Source organism: Pseudophryne corroboree, chromosome 8, assembly GCF_028390025.1.
Source record: "Pseudophryne corroboree isolate aPseCor3 chromosome 8, aPseCor3.hap2, whole genome shotgun sequence".
Lineage (NCBI taxonomy): Eukaryota > Metazoa > Chordata > Amphibia > Anura > Myobatrachidae > Pseudophryne > Pseudophryne corroboree.
In genome coordinates this window covers 37235240-37258428 of record NC_086451.1, presented here as the reverse complement: position 1 = coordinate 37258428, position 23189 = coordinate 37235240, and the positions used below count along the sequence as shown (strand labels likewise).

Genomic DNA, 23189 nt, shown 5'->3' with positions numbered 1-23189 from the left:
GGTGATAATGCAACAGGAAAGACAATTAGTCCGCTGCATAAACAGATTCCCCCTAAGGAGCAAATACATAAACAGAAAGGGCCGGGGGATGAATTCCCAACCCTGCCATCCTAAAGGAATAGCAAGGTATCACCTGTGTTCAGATGGGTATGGTTTCAAATCGTATTGTTACATATAATGCGGCTTTTATTGCTTGGTCAACTGCAATTACAGTAAACATGCATTTAAACCACACTGACTTTATGCACAAGTTTAATATAGGTTTGTGTAAATTTGCAAATGTGTTGCACCTGTGTCAAAGCAGGAAGGCATCATCTTGTTCAAGCCAGGTGCATTTCATCTAACGTAATAATAACAAAACACAGTGCAATGATATGTACAATTGTAATAATAGGAAATCCAGGTTGAGAAAATACGATATCCAAAACATTCTGAAAACCATTTTTTTGAGTGTGGCTGGTATACAGTAGTGATACCTTGGCTTTGTGATGGTTCAGTGTACACAAACTTTGTTTCATGCACAAAATTATTAAAAATATTGTATGAAATGACCTTTAGGCTATGTGTATAAGGTGTATATGGAACATAAATGCATTTCGTGTTTGGAAGTGGGTCCCATCCCCAAGATAGCTCATTATCAGTGGCGTTGAGGGGGCAGGGGGGTAATTACTAGACCCGTGCCTGATGGCGGGGCCCAGGTGACCTTTCGAACACTACCTGGAGAGTAGACCCATCCCTTTGGGGGCTTGAGGTCAAGTAAATACTGTATAGGAGTTATTCATTTGCGAAACACTATTGAGATGTAGAAAATGAGACTGAAACTTTAAGATATATACTTTGCTTATGCCCTTTACTCAGCGGAGGCAGACATTTTGGCAACTTGAGAATGCAATCTAAAACTTCCTTTTGAGTCACATGTCTCGGTGATGTCACTAGTTTGGAGCAAATTGGTAGGCTGAATAATTGTCTATTTCACAAAATGGGGCATGTAAGTGACCTATGAACAATAAAGTAAAAATGTAACGTAGTACATAATTTGGGCCACAGGAACCTACTGCCTGGCAAAGGCACATAAAAGATTTAGTGATAGTCTAGTTGTAAGTGGATAACGGTTTAGTTACTTTAAGCATTATACGGCTATAGGATAAGACTGTGGCCTCATTCTCTGTGCGGCTTTACATCAAATCTCTTCCAATTATACAGTAAATGCATTTGGCCAAAGTTACAGTGAAAACATTTACACCGGCCTGAACTTTATTTCAACCACTTTGTAGGAGTAATTGTATCCCCTGCCGGCCAACCAGTTGATGCCAGTAGCCCTGCTCTCATGTTGTCCTCTCAGATACATGCCATTGAGGTTAGAGTCATGGCAGATGCCATACCACCAGGCTCCACGATATTCTTCAGCACAGTTTGCTGTATGCGCATCATTGTCCTGGTCGAAGGTGGAGAAGGCTCGGTTGTTGTGGTAACTGAGCGAGTCACCTGAGAAACAGAGTCTACAGTCAGACACACTCTGCTTTCATCATCTGTGCATCTTGTATCCATATTATGTGTCTCTGTACTGTTCCTCATCACTCTATCCATATTACATGTCTCTGTACTGTTCCTCATCACTCTATCCATATTATATGTCTCTGAACTGCTCCTCATAGCTCTATACATATTACATGTCTCTGTACTGTTCCTCATCACTCTATCCATATTATATGTCTCTGAACTGCTCCTCATAGCTCTATACATATTATATAACTCTGTACTGCTCCTCATCATTTTACGTGTCTCTGCACTGGTCCTCATCACTCTATCCATTTTACATGTCTCTGTACTGTTCCTTATCGCTCTATCCATATTATGTGTCTCTGTACTGTTCCTCATCGCTCTATACATATTATGTGTCTTGGTACAGTTCCTCTTCACTTTGCCCATATTACATGTCTCTGTACTATTCCTCATCGCTCTATCCATATTACGTGTCTCTGTACTGTTCCTCATCACTCTATCCATATTATGTGTATCTGTACTGTTCCTCATAGCTCTATCCATATTACGTGTCTCTGCACTGTTCCTCATCACTCTATCCATATTATGTGTCTTTGAACTGTTCCTCATTGCTCTATCCAAATTACGTGTCTCTGTACTGTTCCTCATCACTCTATCCATATTATGTGTATCTGTACTGTTCCTCATCGCTCTATCCATATTACGTGTCTCTGTACTGTTCCTCATCGCTCAATACATATTATGTGTCTCTGTACTGTTCTTCATCACTCTATCCATATTACATGTCTCTGTACTGTTCCTCATCTCTCTATTCATATTACGTGTATCTGTACTGTTCCTCATCTCTCTATTCATATTGCGTGTCTCTGAACTGTTCTTCATCACTCTATCCATATTACATGTCTCTGTACTGCTCATCATCATTTTACATGTCGCTATACTGTTCCTAATCGCTCTATCCATATTACATGTCTCTGTACTGTTCCTCATCATTCTATCCATATTACACGTCTCTGTACTGTTCCTCATCTCTCTACTCATATTATGTGTCTCTGTACTGTTCCTCATCTCTCTATTCATATTACGTGTCTCTGTACTGTTCCTCATCATTCTATCCATATTACACGTCTCTGTACTGTTCATCATCTCTCTATTCATATTATGTGTCTCTGTACTGTTCCTCATCTCTCTATTTATATTACGTGTCTCTGTACTGTTCCTCATCTCTCTATTCTAATTATGTGTCTCTGTACTGTTCCTCATCTTTCTATTCATATTACGTGTCTCTGTACTGTTCCTCATCGCTCTATCCATATTACGTGTCTCTGTACTGTTCCTCAATTTTCTGTGCTTTGTCATGTCTGTATGTTGCTTTCCTCATGGCTATCCTTATTACTTCACTAAATACTGTTTCTCTACATTTCTCTATATGATCTATATCTCCCTCCATACCACATTTTCCTATATTGGTCTTTGTGAAACTTTGTGCTGCCTTGGTTATAGTGGTAAGTATTAGTATTCTGGGATATTCTTGGAAGTTCCTTAGGTGGTGGGGGTTATTTCGTTTTTAGGAACATTGGGGTATTTAGTTTGTCTGGAAAAAAAGGGTTAGGGTTAGGATTTTTGCAGAAACAAATTGGAGAGAAGAGAGCCCCAAACTAGAATCTTGCCTAGTGAGCCATAAGGTCATAGTAAGGCACTGCTTCTACCTCTGTATGAGGAAGAATTAGGAATTTAACTTAAAGAAGACACATGGAGTTGCTACATATAGGAACCAATTAGATTCTATGGGGTAAATTTACTAAGATGGGAGTTCTATTTAAGATGGGATGTTGCCCATAGCAACCAATCAGATTCCAGGTATTATCTTCTAGAAGGTGCTAGATAAATTAGAAGTAGAATCTGATTGGTTGCTATGAGCAACATCCCATCTTAAATAGAACTCTCATCTTAGTAAATTTACCCCTATATATTTATTTAGTAAATTCTATAAAATGATACCTAGAATGTGATTGGTTGCTATGGGCCACACTAAAGGTGTATACACACGGTGAGATCCTTGCTATGTTTGATTTTGACTATGCGATTTCCCTTGAATTCCCCCAGAGCCCAGATAGCACTGATAGTACAGATTTTTGACTATATGTGCTTGAGATTTTGTCTATGTACGATTTTGACTAAGTACCAATTTTGACTATACTTTGTACTAGATAGTACACTAGATAGTCAAGATTGACTTGCCTGCACAGTCTATCTAGCCTTACGATACCGACCCCACGGGAGCGCGCATCGGGATCGAATCTTTATCGCAAGCTGCCTAACACCATGCGATATGCACTAACATTTCATAAGATTTTGACTATATAGTCAAAATCTTACAGATTTATCTCACCGTGTGTACACCCCATAACACTTGTCTTCTTTAGAAGCTTTGATAAATCTCCCTTATATGTTCTTTATCTCTCATCATACTGCATCTGAGTATACTGGGGCTAATTCAGTAAGGATTGTAAAAAGTACAAATTAGCAAAAACTGCGACCAATCGCAAAAGCACGCCCAAACGGTAAATCTGCAACACTAATTTAATGTTACAAAAAAAAAGTGGACTTGTCAAATTTGCAAATTTTGCAAATTTTGCAATGAGATTTAAAATTCCGCATTTTTTGCTAAAAAACTTACACTTAATCGCATTTTTTGCGTAAAAGTTTCTGATGTCACAATTTAACATCAGCCACACATAACATTGAGCCAACCATGCCTACTGACAGGATGCGTCGAACAACAAGACGAGCTACTTCCGCTAGTGAATCCACAAACGCAGGCGGAAAAAGGAAAAAAAATAGTTTTTTTATGTTGAAATGACATATTCATGTTTCTTTGTTGTTATTAATATTCCTTATGTTATTGTTTAATGTGAAAAAAAGTGGTGCATAATTAAAATGTCTACAAAATTACAATTATTGTGGTGATGTTATTAAACATATGTTTCTTTGTCAAGGGGGAAAAAAAACTTACACATGTATGTGGGTATGATTTTTGAAGATAATAATTGTTTGTTACTTTAAATCAGACAAAAACTCAGCTTTTAAACAAAAAGCCATTAACCAAACAAAAAAGAAAAAAAAAACTTGCTTGTAAATTTTATTGTACATGTTTGTAGGAAAACAAGTGTGTTCTTGACAAACCTGCATTGTCATTAACTTAAAGAATTATTAGGTTACTACTAACATATATTTTAGAGTAATACATGTGTTAAAAAGTTTAAACCTCCCTTACATGTTGTTAAGTTTCAATGCAGCTGAATAAAGTGAATTGTGGTCAGCAGTGTGAGCTGCTTCAGCTGGGAGTAATGGAGCAATGATTGCTGTATACAGTACATCCAACATTCTACAACTGAAGTCAGCTTGTGCAGATTTTAAGGTAGACCTGTAGTCACTCAGAAACTGCACACCATAAATGTGCGTGCAGTTGCAAAAATTGCATATGCACCGCCCACCGATCATCAGCATACGCCCACAACACTCCCCTGCTCGTAGTTTTTGCAAGACCAGCCCTTCAGTACGCCCCCTACACGCCAAGTTTTCGTAGTGCACACGCAATTTTTCCTACGTCTCAGACGTTGTATTTTTTGTCTCTGATTTTGCATTTTACGTATTTTCACAATTTTTGCCGTTTTGCGTTCCTTGTTGAATTAGCCCCACTGTCCTTTATCTCTTTTGCAATTACTGTACATCTTTCTACACTCTTCATCATCTTTCATTCCACTAAACAGTATGTTTTCTTTACTGTTCTATAGGCCTTATCTTTTCTTTATGGTCTTCATTTCTCTCAGGGCCATAACTAGGGTGATGCAGATGTTTATCCACCCACCGCGCATTTGCTGTATGGGTGCACCATGCGCAGACACCCGGATTAGTCATCTACTGTATGTTGTGGCCGATAGAAGCAGCGCTGTCTGCTGTAGACCTTATAGGAGTAGTCAGCACTGGGTAGAGTATGTCACATGTGCACTCCATCCTCTTTCTGTCCCGTGTATTGAAGCAGCGCTGTCTGCTGTAGACCTTATAGGAGTAGTCAGCACTGGGTAGAGTATGTCACATGTGCACTCCATCCTCCTTCTTTCCCGTGTATTGAAGCAGCGCAGTCTGCGCTAGGTAGAGTGTAACACATGTGCGCTCTATCCCCTACGCTCCTTCCCTGCATTCTGCAAACATGACTCCATAGTAGAGATGGGCGGGTTCGGTTCGTCAGAATCCAAACCCCCCCGAACTTCACCCATTTTACACGGTTCCGAGGCAGATTCGAATCTTCGCGTCTTGCTCGGGTAACCCGAGCGCGCCCGAACGTCATCATCCCGCTGTCGGATTCTCGCGAGATTCGGATTCTATTTAAAGCCGCGCGTCGCCGCCATTTTTCACTCGTGTATTAGAAATTATAGTGAGAGGACGTGGCTGGCGTCCTCTCACTTTGTTTCAGGGGGCTGCAGTGCAAATATCTTTATTCTGGGGACCAGCAGTATTATAGGAGGAGTACAGTGCAGAGTTTTGCTGACCAGTGACCACCAGTATTATACGTTGTCTGCCTGAAAAACGCTCCATATCTGTGCTCAGTGGGCTGCATATATCTGTGCTCACACTGCTTTATTGTGGGGACTGGGGACCAGCAGTATTATATAGGAGTACAGTGCAGAGTTTTGCTGACCAGTGACCACCAGTATACGTTGTCTGCCTGAAAAACGCTCCATATCTGTGCTCAGTGTGCTGCATATATCTGTGCTCACACTCAGTGGCGTAAGTTTGTCCCAGTTGCCCGGAGGCAAGAAAAATATTGGTGCCCCTCCCCCTATATATCATCCGTAAGCCAATAAGATGCCGTTTTGAGATCCGAGTAAAACCGAACCCGCTCATCTCTAAGTCTAACTATATGAAGCCACTACAAAACCGTTGCAACTAGGCAGATCTATGTAGGGGTCCAGCCACACACTACATAGATCTGCTCAGTCACTCACAATGCTGATTATTTCTCTGACAATTAATTTGCAAGTGTCATATCCAGGATTAGAACCCACAACCTATTACACTGGAAACATGCACCATACTGATGGAGATATCTGCTCTTGCATAGGAAGTATGAGAATTCTAACTATATGAAGTTACTTGTAATTGTCAGAGAAATAATTTCATATAGTTAGAATTCTCATGTTTCCTTTATAGGAGCAAATAGCTTCATCAGTAAGGTGTCTGCTTCCAGTGTATCTATAAGAGGGTGTGATTTGTAAGGTGCAGTGACTAGTGGGGAAGTCGGCTACGGAAGAGATACCGGTTGCTGTCAATTAACTGTATTGATTAATGTCGCTGAAAACACGGAACAGGAGGAGAGGTGCCCCCCTTCAAAGCAGGAGCCAGGCGGCAGGTGACTCCGTTGCCTCCCAGAGTTCTGCCTCTGCTCACACTGCTTTATTGTGGGGACTGGGGACCAGCAGTATTATATAGGAGGAGTACAGTGCAGAGTTTTGCTGACCAGTGACCACCAGTATTATACGTTGTCTGCCTGAAAAACGCTCCATATCTGTGCTCAGTGTGCTGCATATATCTGTGCTCACACTGCTTTATTGTGGGGACTGGGGACCAGCAGTATTATATAGGAGTACAGTGCAGAGTTTTGCTGACCAGTGACCACCAGTATTATACGTTGTCTGCCTGAAAAACGCTCCATATCTGTGCTCAGTGTGCTGCATATATCTGTGCTCACACTGCTTTATTGTGGGGACTGGGGACCAGCAGTATTATATAGGAGGAGTACAGTGCAGAGTTTTGCTGACCAGTGACCACCAGTATTATACGTTGTCTGCCTGAAAAACGCTCCATATCTGTGCTCAATGTGCTGCATATATCTGTGCTCACACTGCTTTATTGTAGGGACTGGGGACCAGCAGTATTATATATGAGGAGTACAGTGCAGAGTTTTGCTGACCAGTGACCACCAGTATTATACGTTGTCTGCCTGAAAAACGCTCCATATCTATGCTCAGTGTGCTGCATATATCTGTGCTCACACTGCTTTATTGTGGGGACTGGGGACCAGCAGTATTATATAGGAGGAGTACAGTGCAGACTTTTGCTGACCAGTGACCACCAGTATACGTTGTCTGCCTGAAAAACAATCCATATCTGTGTAGAGATGAGCGGGTTCGGTTTCTCGGAAACCGAACCCCCCCGAACTTCAGCCTTTTTACACGGGTCCGAGGCAGACTCGGATCTTCCCGCCTTGCTCGGCTAACCCGAGCGCGCCCGAACGTCATCATCCCGCTGTCGGATTCTCGCGAGGCTCGTATTCTATCGCGAGACTCGGATTCTATATAAGGAGCCGCGCGTCGCCGCCATTTTCACACGTGCATTGAGATTGATAGGGAGAGGACGTGGCTGGCGTCCTCTCCGTTTAGACTGTAGACTAGAGAGTAGAGAGTAGAGACACTTGATTTACTAATTTTGGGGAGCATATTAGGATGGAGTACTACTTGCTGATAGTGTGACCAGTGACCACCAGTTTAATTAATCCGTTCTCTGCCTGAAAAAAAACGATACACAGTGTGACACAGTCACATACCATATCTGTGCTCAGCCTCAGTGTGCCCTCAGTGTGCTGCATCATCTATGTAATACTGTATATCTGACTGTGCTGAGTGCTCACTGCTCACACAGCTTAATTGTGGGGGATACTGGGGAGCAGTTATAGCAGGAGTACATATTTTAACAGTGCACACTTTTGCTGCCAGAGTGCCAGTGCCAGTGTGACTGACCAGTGACCACTGACCACCAGTATATTGTGATTGTCTGCCTGAAAAAGTTAAACACTCGTCATGTGGTGTTTTTATTCTATAAACGCATTCTGCTGACAGTGTCCAGCAGGTCCGTCATTATATAATATATACCTGTCCGGCTGCAGTAGTGATATATATATATTTTTTATATCATTATCATCCAGTCTATATTAGCAGCAGACGCAGTACGGTAGTCCACGGCTGTAGCTACCTCTGTGTCGGCAGTCGCTAGTCCATCCATAATTGTATACCACCTACCCGTGGTGTTTTTTTTTTTTTTTCTATCTTCTTGATACTAGTAGCTTACTTTAGGAGTCTGCAGTGCTGAGCTGACAGTGTCCAGCAGGTCCGTCATTATATAATATATACCTGTCCGGCTGCAGTAGTGATATATATATATATATATTTTATATCATTATCATCCAGTCTATATTAGCAGCAGACGCAGTACGGTAGTCCACGGCTGTAGCTACCTCTGTGTCGGCAGTCGCTAGTCCATCCATAATTGTATACCATCTACCTGTGGTGTTTTTTTTTTTTTCTATCTTCTTGATACTAATAGTAGCGTACTTTAGGAGTCTGCAGTGCTGAGCTGACAGTGTCCAGCAGGTCCGTCATTATATAATATATACCTGTCCTGCTGCAGTAGTGATATATATATATATTTTTTATATCATTATCATCCAGTCTATATTAGCAGCAGACGCAGTACGGTAGTCCACGGCTGTAGCTACCTCTGTGTCGGCAGTCGCTCGTCCATCCATAATTGTATACCACCTACCTGTGGTGTTTTTTTTTTTTCTATCTTCTTGATACTAGTAGCTTACTTTAGGAGTCTGCAGTGCTGAGCTGACAGTGTCCAGCAGGTCCATCATTATATAATATATACCTGTCCGGCTGCAGTAGTGATATATATATATTTTTTTTTTATATCATTATCATCCAGTCTATATTAGCAGCAGACGCAGTACGGTAGTCCACGGCTGTAGCTACCTCTGTGTCGGCAGTCGCTCGTCCATCCATAATTGTATACCACCTACCCGTGGTGTTTTTTTTTTTTTTTTCTATCTTCTTGATACTAGTAGCTTACTTTAGGAGTCTGCAGTGCTGAGCTGACAGTGTCCAGCAGGTCCGTCATTATATAATATATACCTGTCCGGCTGCAGTAGTGATATATATATATATATATATTTTTTATATCATTATCATCCAGTCTATATTAGCAGCAGACGCAGTACGGTAGTCCACGGCTGTAGCTACCTCTGTGTCGGCAGTCGCTAGTCCATCCATAATTGTATACCACCTACCTGTGGTGTTTTTTTTTTTTTCTATCTTCTTGATACTACTAGTAGCTTACTTTAGGAGTCTGCAGTGCTGAGCTGACAGTGTCCAGCAGGTCCGTCATTATATAATATATACCTGTCCGGCTGCAGTAGTGATATATATATATATTTTTTTTATATCATTATCATCCAGTCTATATTAGCAGCAGACGCAGTACGGTAGTCCACGGCTGTAGCTACCTCTGTGTCGGCAGTCGCTAGTCCATCCATAATTGTATACCACCTACCTGTGGTGTTTTTTTTTTTTTCTATCTTCTTGATACTACTAGTAGCTTACTTTAGGAGTCTGCAGTGCTGAGCTGACAGTGTCCAGCAGGTCCGTCATTATATAATATATACCTGTCTGGCTGCAGTAGTGATATATATATATTTTTTATATAATTATCATCCAGTCTATATTAGCAGCAGACGCAGTACGGTAGTCCACGGCTGTAGCTACCTCTGTGTCGGCAGTCGCTCGTCAATCCATAAGTATACTAGTATCCATCCATCTCCATTGTTTACCTGAGGTGCCTTTTAGTTGTGCCTTTTAAAATATGGAGAACAAAAATGTTGAGGTTCCAAAAATAGGGAAAGATCAAGATCGACTTCCACCTCGTGCTGAAGCTGCTGCCACTAGTCATGGCCGAGACGATGAAATGCCAGCAACGTCGTCTGCCAAGGCCGATGCCCAATGTCATAGTACAGAGCATGTAAAATCCAAAACACCAAATATCAGTAAAAAAAGGACTCAAAAATCTAAAATAAAATTGTCGGAGGAGAAGCGTAAACTTGCCAATATGCCATTTACCACACGGAGTGGCAAGGAACGGCTGAGGCCCTGGCCTATGTTCATGGCTAGTGGTTCAGCTTCACATGAGGATGGAAGCACTCAGCCTCTCGCTTGAAAAATGAAAAGACTCAAGCTGGCAAAAGCACAGCATAGAACTGTGCGTTCTTCGAAATCACAAATCCACAAGGAGAGTCCAATTGTGACGTTTGCGATGCCTGACCTTCCTAACACTGGACGTGAAGAGCATGCGCCTTCCACCATTTGCACGCCCCCTGCAAGTGCTGGAAGGAGCACCCGCAGTCCAGTTCCTGATAGTCAGATTGAAGATGTCAGTGTTGAAGTACACCAGGATGAGGAGGATATGGGTGTTGCTGGCGCTGGGGAGGAAATTGACCAGGAGGATTCTGATGGTGAGGTGGTTTGTTTAAGTCAGGCACCCGGGGAGACACCTGTTGTCCGTGGGAGGAATAGGGCCATTGACATGCCTGGTGAAAATACCAAAAAAATCAGCTCTTCGGTGTGGAAGTATTTCAACAGAAATGCGGACAACATTTGTCAAGCCATGTGTTGCCTTTGTCAAGCTGTAATAAGTAGGGGTAAGGACGTTGACCCCCTCGGAACATCCTCCCTTATACGTCACCTGCAGCGCATTCATCATAAGTCAGTGACAAGTTCAAAAACTTTGGGTGACAGCGGAAGCAGTCCACTGACCAGTAAATCCCTTCCTCTTGTAACCAAGCTCACGCAAACCACCCCACCAACTCCCTCAGTGTCAATTTCCTCCTTCCCCAGGAATGCCAATAGTCCTGCAGGCCATGTCACTGGCAATTATGACGAGTCCTCTCCTGCCTGGGATTCCTCCGATGCATCCTTGCGTGTAACGCCTACTGCTGCTGGCGCTGCTGTTGTTGCTGCTGGGAGTCGATGGTCATCCCAGAGGGGAAGTCGTACTCGTAAGCCCACTTTTACTACTTCCACCAAGCAATTGACTGTCCAACAGTCCTTTGCGAGGAAGATGAAATATCACAGCAGTCATCCTGCTGCAAAGTGGATAACTGAGGCCTTGGCATCCTGGGCGGTGAGAAACGTGGTTCCGGTATCCATCATTACTGCAGAGGCAACTAGAGACTTGTTGGAGGTACTGTGTCCCCGGTACCAAATACCATCTAGGTTCCATTTCTCTAGGCAGGCGATACCGAAAATGTACACAGACCTCAGAAAAAGACTCACCAGTGTCCTAAAAAATGCAGTTGTACCCAATGTCCACTTAACCACGGACATGTGGACAAGTGGAGCAGGGAAGGCTCAGGACTATATGACTGTGACAGCCCACTGGGTAGATGTATGGACTCCCGCCGCAAGAACAGCAGCGGCGGCACCAGTAGCAGCATCTCGCAAATGCCAACTCTTTCCTAGGCAGGCTACGCTTTGTATCACCGCTTTCCAGAATACGCACACAGCTAAAAACCTCTTACGGCAACTGAGGAAGATCATCGCAGAATGGCTTACCCCAATTGGACTCTCCTGTGGATTTGTGGCATCGGACAACGCCAGCAATATTGTCTGTGCATTAAATATGGGCAAATTCCAGCACGTCCCATGTTTTGCACATACCTTGAATTTGGTGGTGCAGAATTATTTAAAAAACGAGAGGGGCGTGCAAGAGATGCTGTCGGTGGCCAGAAGAATTGCGGGACACTTTCGGCGTACAGGCACCACGTACAGAAGACTGGAGCACCACCAAAAACTCCTGAAACTGCCCTGCCATCATCTGAAGCAAGAAGTGGTAACGAGGTGGAATTCAACCCTCTATATGCTTCAGAGGTTGGAGGAGCAGCAAAAGGCCATTCAAGCCTATACAACTGAGCACGATATAGGAGGTGGAATGCACCTGTCTCAAGCACAGTGGAGAATGATTTCAACGTTGTGCAAGGTTCTGCAACCTTTTGAACTTGCCACACGTGAAGTCTGTTCAGACACTGCCAGCCTGAGTCAGGTCATTCCCCTCATCAGGCTTTTGCAGAAGAAGCTGGAGACATTGAAGGAGGAGCTAACACAGAGCGATTCCGCTAGGCATGTGGGACTTGTGGATGGAGCCCTTAATTCGCTTAACAAGGATTCACGGGTGGTCAATCTGTTGAAATCAGAGCACTACATTTTGGCCACCGTGCTCGATCCTAGATTTAAAACCTACGTTGTATCTCTCTTTCCGGCAGACACAAGTCTGCAGAGGTGCAAAGAACTGCTGGTGACAAAATTGTCAAGTCAAGCGGAACGTGACCCGTCAACATCTCCTCCTTCACATTCTCCCGCAACTGGGGGTGCGAGGAAAAGGCTCAGAATTCCGAGCCCACCCGCTGGCGGTGATGCAGGGCAGTCTGGAGCGACTGCTGATGCTGACATCTGGTCCGGACTGAAGGACCTGACAACGATTACGGACATGTCGTCTACTGTCACTGCATATGATTCTCTCCCCATTGAAAGAATGGTGGAGGATTATATGAGTGACCGCATCCAAGTAGGCACGTCAGACAGTCCGTACGTATACTGGTAGGAAAAAGAGGCAATTTGGAGGCCCTTGCAGAAACTGGCTTTATTTTACCTAAGTCGCCCCCCCTCCAGTGTGTACTCCGAAAGAGTGTTTAGTGCAGCCGCTCACCTTGTCAGCAATCGGCGTACAAGGTTACTTCCAGAAAATGTGGAGAAGATGATGTTCATCAAAATGAATTATAATCAATTTCTCCGTGGAGACATTCACCAGCAGCAATTGCCTCAACAAAGTACACAGGGACCTGAGATGGTGGATTCCAGTGGGGTCAAATTAATAATCTGTGAGGAGGGGGATGTACACAGTGAAAGGGGTGAGGAATCGGACGATGAGGAGGAGGTGGACATCTTGCCTCTGTAGAGCCAGTTTGTGCAAGGAGAGATAGATTGCTTCTTTTTTGGTGGGGGCCCAAACCAACCAGTCATTTCAGTCACAGTCGTGTGGCAGACCCTGTCGCTGAAATGATGGGTTCGTTAAAGTGTGCATGTCCTGTTTATACAACATAAGGCTGGGTGGGAGGGCCCAAGGACAATTCCATCTTGCACCTCTTTTTTTCTTTAATTTTTCTTTGCATCATGTGCTGTTTGGGGACTATTTTTTTGAAGTGCCATTCTTCCTGACACTGCAGTGCCACTCCTAGATGGGCCAGGTGTTTGTGTCGGCCACTTGTGATGCTTAGCCATCTAGCGACCTTGGTGCACCTCTTTTTTTCTTTGCATCATGTGCTGTTTGGGGACTATTTTTTAAATCTGCCATCCTGTCTGACACTGCAGTGCCACTCCTAGATGGGCCAGATGTTTGTGTCTGCCACTTGGGTCGCTTAGCTTAGCTATCCAGCGACCTTGGTGCACCTCTTTTTTTCTTTGCATCATGTGCTGTTTGGGGACTATTTTTTAAATCTGCCATCCTGTCTGACACTGCAGTGCCACTCCTAGATGGGCCAGGTGTTTGTGTCGGGCACTTGGGTCGCTTAGCTTAGTCATCCAGCGACCTCTGTGCAAATTTTAGGACTAAAAATAATATTGTGAGGTGTGAGGTGTTCAGAATAGACTGGAAATGAGTGGAAATTATGCTTATTGAGTTTAATAATACTATGGGATCAAAATGACCCCCAAATTCTATGATTTAAGCTGTTTTTGAGGGGTTTTTGTAAAAATACACCCGAATCCAAAACACACCCGAATCCGACAAAAAATTTTCAGGGAGGTTTTGCCAAAACGCGTCCGAATCCAAAACACGGCCGCGGAACCGAATCCAAAACCAAAACACAAAACCCGAAAAATGTCCGGTGCACATCACTACTCCATAGCAATGGGAGCCAGGTGCTAATGGTCGCTGCTATTACATGGGAAATGTACAGTAAGAGACACACACAGATGGCTCTTCTGTGGCATAATATGTACAAGGGGCTCTACTGTGCTGTAACATGTATAAGGGGGTACTACTGTGTGGCATAATGTGTATAACAGATACTACTGTGTGGTGTAATGTGAATAAGACACTACTGTGTGGCGTATTGTGTCTTAGGGGATACTACTGTGTGGTGTAACATGTATCCCCTAAGACTCTACTGTGGCATAACGTGTATAAGGGGGTACTACTGTGTGGCGTAACGTGTACAAGGGGTACTACAGTGTGGTGTAATGTGGCTAACAGACACTACTGTGCAGTGTAATGTGAATTATAACTATTTTGTGACCACGCCCCTTCCCATAAAGCCACGCCCCTATATTTTTGGCTCACACGGTCGGAATGCACTGTCCTATTTTAATTATGGGGGGAGAGGGGGCACCAGTACGATCTCTGGCACAGGGCAGCAAAATGTCTAGTTGCAGGTCTGATTTCTCTATTCATACTTTATGTCTTTGTTTATCTATACTCGTTTTCCATCTCTCTATGGGGTCTATTCATGCAGCAGTGAAAAGCCCCGTTTCACTCTCCCAATAACAGGGCTTTTAACTGCTTTGGCCCATTCAGAGATGGGGTTATCGTGGAGAAATCAAAAATTTCTTCAGCGGTGTCCCTGATTAGTGTAAATATTGCTTCCCTATGGAATAGTATGGGAAAGCGATTCAGAGAAACACCGCTCCACTTTCTTTTTTGCTTCTCAAAATAAAATTGGCATCTGTTCATGGCATAATGAGCCTCCGGATGGGAGATTGCTGTCTTCCTGCCTCCTCTTTGTCTCTTTCACTTCACTTCACTGACACCTGAAAATCAGAAGCGCCTAGGGAGAAAGTGCCCGAAAAAAATAAGAGTGCCCAGAATATGAACCAGGTGTGACCCCTCCACAGCCTGGAGTGCACTGTGAATAAGGTGACCCTAACCATCAGCAGAGTACTTGCATAGTGCCCTCATCTCAAAGGTACTGGTGTATCACTGCTCACCCGATTCCAAAACTCTACTGGCAGCCTCAGTGTGCCACCCTTACCTGTTGTGTCAGTCTGGGACCCACCACCACCCATCTACAGCAGCATGCAGCCACCATAGCCACACTCCTTCTATCCATGTGCCTGGCATCACTCACACCCGCATTTACCCTTGATGCTTCTTCTCAGCTTGTCACCATTCTCTGGGCCACTGGAATGACTAGCTGAGAAGCAACGCAACCAGGCACTCCTACCGAGAGGTCCCAGGCTACCATCCATCATGCATAACCCAGTCCTGAGGCTGCGCCTCCATCCCTCTGCCTTATGCCTTGACCATCTCTGCTTTGCTTACATCCTGCCATCAGGATACCTTCCACTTGCTTGCTTGCACCTCATGTCATCTGTCTGCCGCCCCTTCCAAGTGTTGGACTGGCACAAGAAGGGCCCACCGGGGTAATGCAATGGTAGGGGCCCATGCATAAGAGTTTGGCGTTGCAATAGTGTAGGTGTGGCCAACCACCACAGAGGTCCGGCTAACTGTAAGAGAGTGCATGGGCTGGGCCTATAGTCCTGTGCAGTATAAGGTAGGTAACATATGTATAATGTATAGTTAAAGTGCACTAGGATACAGTTTGGAATCTAATGCCTAGAGGAGGAGGTGGGCCCACAGGCAGTGGGGCCCACCGTTGGTTTCCCCTGTTCCCCTGTGGGCCAGTCCGACCCTGCCCCTTCCTACTAGATTGTTAGCTCCCCAGAGCAGGGCCCTCTTTCCTCTTGTTGTCAAAACCCTCACCTACTCAGCGACCATCTTTACCCGCTTTTTCTCCTGCTGGTAAAGGCTCATCTCTATCTATGGCCACCAGCTCCTAGTAGTACGCTGATCACTCACTTGCTACTTACATCTAAGCTGTATTATGTTTTGATAATTGTGGTGCACTTTGTTACCTGTACTCTATTTTTGTTATTTATTTACTGCAATGTTAAGTTTTGTCTCCCTGTACTGTCCTTTGTACGGCGCTGCGAAAACATTTGTGGCGCCTTATAAATAAAATGTAATAATAATAATCATCATCCTATCAATGGCTGAGAAAGCCAACAGCAGCCAGGTACACGGCAAGAAGGAGCCGGAGAGGACTGGTGCGGTCACTGGAGCCCAAGGGACTGTCGGTGCATGTGCATTGTGAAGAAGACCTATCAGACTCCCTCTTCCTGGGATCTCAGATGGGACATTTACTGGAGGACATAGCCGGGCAGGTACGCTTTTCTGAATGGCTACAAAATATTACTATACATCACATTAACATTATGTGATATATGGGGATATTTTTCAGTAGCCAGTTCATGTTGTACATGAATAGAGCCTTACATCTCTCGATAACTTATTCCGCCTCTCTATCCCTACTTTATCACTTTGTTCCCATCTGTACTCATCTATTTTGTGTATTTCAATCCACACGGTGATCCCAGCTACACTGTTTTTTCTATACTTTGACCTTATGTCATATCTGAGGGCTCATATGAAACATAACTATCAGTGTGGAGAAGTTTAAAGGACCACACAACCTAAACATGGAATATGAAGCTCCATTACCTGCATCTCCAGACACAAATTTGCCAACCTTCAGTTTGTATTTCTCTGACTCGGATCCAATGGTGAAGTCACTGTAAACAGCATACGTTTTTCTGATCTTCGAAGTCTAGAAAGTCAACGCGTATCTGGAATGTTCCTTTGTGGAAATAAATGATGGATTAAAAATCATTCTAAAAAGTAAGGCTAGGAGAACATTGGACAGATAATGACCTCATAGATGGTTACATTGCTGTTATCCCCCGACCACATTTTCCAGCTGTTTTAATAAACACGTAAACATTTCTATTGATATATTTATTGGAATCCGTCTTCATGTGCCCACGTGCACTGTGATGTAGCAGCTAAGAACTGGTGGGAGAAGAAGGGTTGTAGAAGTGAGGAAGAGTCTTTGTATGTGTAAGGGGGGGGTGAATATCTATTGTTGTACAAATGATTCTGAGAGTCCTGTGGGGGAGCTGTTGAGTGTTGTACAGGTGCAGGACAGTAGGGTTGGGGCAGGGATGTGCGGTTAGTCGCTCTTTTCAAAGGTACCTTTGAAAAAGCTGCAGGCTACACGCAGCGAAACGCGTCAGTAGTGTCTACGAGGTCAGGACGTTTTATCCATTTGGAGCCGAACCAGCCCATGTTCATCATCTTTCCATCAGAAGAGGCTCAGAGAGATTATCAACTTAATATCAACACCGTATTGCATGAGGAACCCACTTACAACGGGACATTTTCAAGCTGCTTACTCCTCTAACAGTGAATTATCAGTTGCATCACTACTGCTCTCTCCATACTAAAAAGACTCTTGCTGGATTGGACTTTTACACAGACAAGGGCCACTCTCTGGAATGGACTCCTCCAATGAAACCTTGCTATATTTCCTGACCCAATGCCCAGGGTAATATATACCATTTTATTAACACACATGAATTCATGTTATACTTATACTATATGTTGTTTATACACATTTCTGTGCTTTTTTATTAAAATGTAATTTTTAACTGTAATCAATCGCAATCACTACTAGCAACCATTTAATATTACTAGAGAGCAGCCTTCTTTCCGCTTTTTTTGACCCTATAAATACATGTCCTGCAATGAGGTTTCTTTATTAGCATCTAAGAAATATGCTTAATATGCCCTTAGAAAATAGCCATCATTAATATGTTTATGTCCATAGAGTTTTCCCTCCTTCAAGTCATGGCACTTTTACTGTACATTTACTTATTGCATTATATATAGTTCAGCATAAACTATTTATATAAATAATTGAAAATAATTTGTTTACATTTTAATGAAGCATAAAGTAGCACTGCAGTATTGTTATGTAGATCTAAGTTAGAAATACTCACCTGTTCTTGTCAGCATGTGGAGATTGTCATTGCCGAGCCAAAATTCACTCCGTTGATTACCAAAACCCTTCTTATAGGAATTCCAGTCACGGTAAAAATCCACAGAACCATCCTGACGTCTTTGAAATACCTGCAGGTAAAAGAAGTAGAACATATGCATGTATGTAATCAAAACAAACTTACCATTAATCCAAAGGGAAAAAATTGAGAACAAAACAGGCCAGATCCCTAGTGTAAACCCGCCACAACCCCTTGGGCGGTATTTAATAGGGTGTGAGAATCAGAAAGTGAGAGATTTTGTGAGAGTTCTCCAGATTTTTTTAAAGTGGCAATCATTTACATGGGAAAATCAACCTGGTTTTGCAATATATATATGAGCCCGGCGTCAGTCACATGACTACCACCATTTTGAAATCTGGGATACTGAACGTATCCCACCGCAACACAGTTTTACATAGTAACATAATAACTAAGGTTGAAAAAAGACAATTGTCCATCGAGCCATCGAGTTCAACCTATTTGTTATAATGCATGCCTACGCACCATAACCCTGAATATCTTTATCCAATAGGAATTTATCTAACCCATTCTGAAATGTGTTGACTGAGTCCGCTGTTACTACCCTCTCAGGCAGGGAATTCCAAACACGTATTGTCCTTACTGTGAAAAAACCTTTTCACCTCAATGTGCGGAAACTCCTCTCCTTTAACCTAAGCGTGTCCTCTGTGCTGATCTTATAGAAAACAGGACCCTCCTGTGCTCTGTGTATTGACCCCTTATATATTTGTAGATGTTGATCATGTCCCCTCTTAGTCTCCTTTTCCAATGTAAACATGCCTAGCCTTGCAAGCCTTTCCTCGTATTCCAGCGTCTCCATGCCCTTGATTAGTTTGGTTGCCTGCCCCTGAACCTTTTCTAGCTCCAGGATATCCTTTTTGTAATATGGTGCCCAAAATTGCACACAGTATTCAAGATGTGGCCTCACTAGTGATTTATATAATGGGAGTATAATATTCTCGTTCCTTGAATCAATTCCCCGTTTTATGCATGCTAATATATTATTAGCCTTCTTTGCTGCACTCCTACTTTCGGTACTGCTGCTTAATTTGTTATCTATGTGAACCCCTAAGTCTTTTTCCAGTACAGAATCCCTTAGTATTACCCCATTTAGTATGTAGGTGTAATTTCTGGTCTTGCCCCCACAGTGCATTACCGTACACTTGTCTGTGTTGAATCTCATTCTCCATTTTGCTGCCCATGCTTCCAGTTTAGTTAAGTCGTTCTGAAGAGACTCGGCATCCCCCTTCGTATTTATAACCTTACACAATTTGGTATCGTCTGCGAAATTTGACACCATGCTCTCTAGACCTACTGTTAGGTTGTTGATGAAAATGTTGAACAAAAGTGGTCCAAGTACAGACCCTTGTGGCACACCACTTAGTACTTTAGTCCAATTTGAAAATGATCCATTGACCATAACGCGCTGCTCCCTATTATCTAACCAATTACTGACCCAAGTGCATATTGTGATCCCTAGCCCTATTTCTTGTAGCTTATAGATAAGACGCATGTGTGGTAGAGTGTCGAAAGCTTTGGCAAAGTCTAAAAAGATTACATCCACCTCCTTACCCTGATCAAGGTTCACACTTACTGTTTCATAAAAGCCAAGTAAGTTGGTTTGACATGATCTGTCCTTCACAAATCCATGTTGGTTCCTTTTAATGACCTTATTTGCTTCAAGGAACTTTTGAATACTGTCCCTTAGAATACCTTCCAATACTTTCCCCACTATAGATGTAAGACTAACAGGTCTATAATTACCTGGCTCATCTTTGCTCCCCTTTTTGAATATCGGCACTACCTCCGCTATACGCCAGTCTTTGGGAACCATACCCGATTTAACCAAATTCATGAAGATCAAATATAGATGTCTTGCTAGTTCAGCATGCAACTCCATAAGAACTCTCGGGTTAATTCCATCTGGACCAGGGGACTTATTAATCTTTAACTTTTTTAATCCATCACAGACTACCTCCTCACATAAATAAGCATTTAGCAGTGGAACATTATTTTTGTTGAGATTTTGTGTTAGACCCAGCATTTGGTCCTGTCTGGTAAATACCGTTGAAAAAAAACTTGTTTCGTTTGTTTGCTATGTCATTATCATTTTTGATTAAGACTCCCCTCTTGTCCTTTAAAGGGCCTATACTCTCCTTCTTTAGTATCTTGCTGTTGATGTACTTAAAAAAAAATTCTCCACTAGATCAGACCAGATTGTTCTGCCTCGATTGTTCCTTTCCCCCCTCCCCCAGGAAACACAAGCCTTTTAATCTCTAAACTCGTCCCCAGGTCTACACTGATTGACAGTTGTGAAACCTATTGTCTGTCTCCCATCATACCTGACACCATTCCTTTCCCTAGATAAGAATATCAATGATTACAGAACGTCACTTCTTTAGAATCTTTTCTGATTTCCACTTAGTGTTAATTTCTAAGAAAACAATGACTTATCACTTTATACAGGAAAATGATTGGTTAATTTTGAACTTACAGTCCAGCCTCCACCCTTTGTATCCATGTCACACATCACCAGTAATGTACGCCCCTCCTCAGGGTAGATTGTGTACCAGCCACCCAACGAGAATCCTTGCTCCTGAACCTCTTTACAGTCTCTGGGTACTGAAAGACACAATCTAATCAACCCCAATAATATAGTCATGTGACCCCTGCTCTCAGCCTAAATCTGGGTACATACTTGAGCGATGGGCATTTGTTCCAACATCGGATTGTGTGTACACACTGAAGCGGCATTAATGAAGGTTGGAACGATCATGTTCCGTCTTTCAATAGCATACTACAGGACGCTAGCTATATAGCTTGGCTTGATATGCAACATATCAAACCAAGCATCCGTCGCTTGCGACCACGGGAGCGGCAATCACCTGTATACACTGAGCGATGTAGGTGATATGTCATTACGAAATGGCACATCATGCCAACATCTCTCCAGTGTGTATCCAGCTTAAGAGATGGCAGATACTGACTTTACAATACCCCTTTTACACTGCACAAATAACCTGGTATCGACCCGGTATATAGCCGGGTCGACACTAGTTGCTGTGCGGTGTGAAAGGGGTCACTCCCAAATTCCCAGGTTGCCTGGGAATAAAGAAGGGTTATTCCCAGGTTATTACCAAGTCAGGTGCAGTGTGAATGAGTTGCCTGGTCGATGCGACCCGGGACCCATTCACAGTATAGGCAAAGGCGGCGTGGAGATGATCTCACCACCGTCTACGCACCCGACCCCGAAGTCGGCTCCGTCCCCGCCCCTAATGGCAACCCGACGCGGCATATTGCTGGGTCGGGAAGCCAATCTGAAAGTGTCCAATGCTGGATTGCACCCGGAACGGACCCGTTTCCAATTCCCGGGTGATACCCGGCACCACGATGTGAAAGCTGTATAAGTCACACAGTATTACCTCCTGCAATGTAAGGATCCCCTTTACTACCTGTGCACAAAAAATAGAAAAGACAGAATAAAAAAATATTATTTAACATAGGAGTAGAACAGATGCCAATGCAAGGTGTCCCAAATCCAACCAACATTATTAAAGTCACAATGCAAGTCAATCCACCAGCGATGCTGCATAAATACAACACAACAACCAATAAGAATCAGCTTATGGGTGAGTGGTTACTACACATGATGGAGCAAAGTATGGTAAGCACCTTGAGGCTACAGTGGCACAAGCAAGAGGTGTTTTAATTGAGTTGGGAGGACAATAGAAAACTTTATACAGTTGGATAACAAATATTTCTTAACCATCATTGTTGAACCTGCTTTCAATATATTATACAGTATGCAGGAAATTGGCCAACTTTTTCTGGAGAATGAATAAGTACCAGAGCAAGACTTGCCATCTGGTACTTCTGACAAATGCTATAAGGGCTGATGACCTGTTAGAGAGCAGCTCCCAGTGCTCAACTCGGCCAGCATTCAGAGAGACTGAGGTGTGCCACGAGGCCACACCCTCAAGACACACCCCTGTTAGGTGCTTTTGCTCCCCTTGTTTGCATGCATGCCATGAGGGATGCCAGGGCCGAATTACAGTCCCAGTCCGTTCTTAATACATATAGTCTAATTTTGTACACACTGTACCTTTTGCTCCTGGGGGACCTATTTTTAGATGAATTCCATGATCTCCTGAAGGCATTTAAAAAGAAATGTTCAGATGTTATCATCATTATTATTGCTACCACAATTAAAATGTATTATCTTAGTAAAATCATACCCTCCCCAACAGCCCCAGTTTAGTTGGGACAGTCAGGATCTGTGAGGGGGTTCTCCACAGTCCCACAGAACATTGTTCTGAATCCACAACAGTTGGGAGATGTGCACCACTAACGAGTGGCCCTTCAGTGCCATGAATGCCATTGACTGGTGCACAGAGCATTGACGGAGGGAATTCTGCAAAAGGGTGTGGGGGTAGATGGCTTCAGAAGGCTGAGCATTTCCATGTGGGTGTAGTATCCAGGTTAGGTAACCCTTAATCTTTACAAGGTATGGTCAAATATTGTAATAGTTATTGTGGAGATAAAAATTTTTTTTTAACAATTGCTCTTTTGCAATCCCTTTTCCTAATTCACTTTTTCTCATTTTTCTCACCAGCCGTTGGAATAATAGACAGAAAAAGTCAGTTTAAGGATTTGGCAAAGAATTAAACACAAAAGTTGAGGAGAAACTTCCATCATGGTATATATTGCTTCTTACCACTAACAGACCAGGGGCCGGATATAATGGCTTGCGAGATGGTTGGTTTTGCCTTGTAAAACATTTGCTGCTTTAAAGAAAACTTACGAGTTTGTCCAGAGTCTCGCAGCTCCGGCCGTCTCGCAAGCCATTAC

General features: G+C 43.2%; 1 pseudogene; it reads right to left on the bottom strand.

The window, feature by feature from the left end:
• Positions 1 to 995: 995 nt before the first annotated feature.
• On the bottom strand, positions 996 to 21003 carry LOC134949735 (ficolin-2-like; annotated as a pseudogene).
• Positions 21004 to 23189: the final 2186 nt, after the last annotated feature.